The sequence below is a fragment of the Colobus angolensis genome, unplaced genomic scaffold (genome assembly GCF_000951035.1).
Source record: "Colobus angolensis palliatus isolate OR3802 unplaced genomic scaffold, Cang.pa_1.0 Scaffold88, whole genome shotgun sequence".
In the NCBI taxonomy this organism is placed as follows: domain Eukaryota; kingdom Metazoa; phylum Chordata; class Mammalia; order Primates; family Cercopithecidae; genus Colobus; species Colobus angolensis.
The window spans coordinates 5443769-5445201 of record NW_012122709.1 but is presented as its reverse complement, the minus strand read 5'-3'; positions in this window follow the sequence as shown (position 1 = coordinate 5445201).

The window sequence follows — 1433 nt, the reverse complement described above, 5'->3', positions numbered from 1 at the left end:
CTGAGATCGTGCCATTGTACTCCAGCCTGGATGACAAGAGCAAAACTCTGTCTCAAAAAAAAAAAAAAAAAAATGACCAATGAACATATGAGAAGATACTCAACCTCACTAGCAATAAAAAAAAAAAAAAAAAAATGACCAATGAACATATGAGAAGATACTCAACCTCACTAGCAATGGAAGAAGTACATAACAATAATAAGATACTATTTTTACATGCAGGTTGACAAAAATTTTAAAGATTGACAATAGCTAGTAATGGCAATAGTGAAGAAGATGGATATTTTTATACAATGTTGGTGGGAGAGGAAATTGTTACCACACTTTTGGAGACAACTTGGCAGAGTTTATCAAAATAATTACTGAAATTTAAAATGGTCATACACTATTAGCCATGAGTCCTAATAGCAGGAATTTATGCTAAAAAAAATTTAGCACCAGTAACAAAATAGAAGAGATGTGTCTTCATTGGTTATAAAAGTGACATCTAAAAATGAATTATATAATTTTATGGGTACTGTAAGCCAGAAATAAAGTTCTAAGCACCCCAAACCAACTAAATGGACCCCTCCTCTCCACCAAGGGCATTCTAAAGTAAACTTGAAACACTAGTTCAGGCCATGATGAGAATGGGTGGTCAGACATGCCTCATTAAACCTTCCTGCCTTTGGAATTCAGGCACAGCTGACCAGCGTTAACATTAAAACAGTGTTATATGTTAAAACAGCACAGATTCTTGGTAGCAATAAGATACCAATATGACAGATAGCAGGCCCTGGAAGAAACCAAAGTATTTTGCTCCAAAATATATTGCTTTAACATATTTTGAAATAACCCTGCAAAGCTGTCTCTTTAAGCCTGATAAGAAACAGGCTCTGTTCTCTCTGAACCCTGCTACCTGAAGACTTCATCTACATAATAAGAACCTTGGTCTCCACAACCCATCTGAACCCAGACACTCCCTTTTATTAATTCCAGGGCTTTAGATAAACTGTCGGCCAATTGCTAATCAGAAAATCTTTGAATTCACCTTTGACATGGAAGCCCTTCCTTGTCCGCCCACCCCCCCACCTCACTCTCTCCACCTTCAACCCCCTCCCTGCTTTGAGTTGTCCCACCTTTCCAGATCAAACCAAGGTACATCTTACATGTATTGGTTGATGTCTTAGGTCTCCCTAAAATGTATAAAAACAAGCTGTAGTCTGACCGCCTTGGGCATATGTCATCAGGATCTCCTAGGGCTGTGTTGTGTGCCATGGTCACTCACATTTGGCTCAGAATAAATCTCTTCAATTATTCTACAATTTGACTCTTTCTGTTGACAGTATTTACATGGAAAGATTTTAAAACTCAAGTTGCAGACAATTCATATAATGCCTTCTGTTTTGTAAAGTAAAAGTTATATGTGTGAATATGAATGAATATATATATAT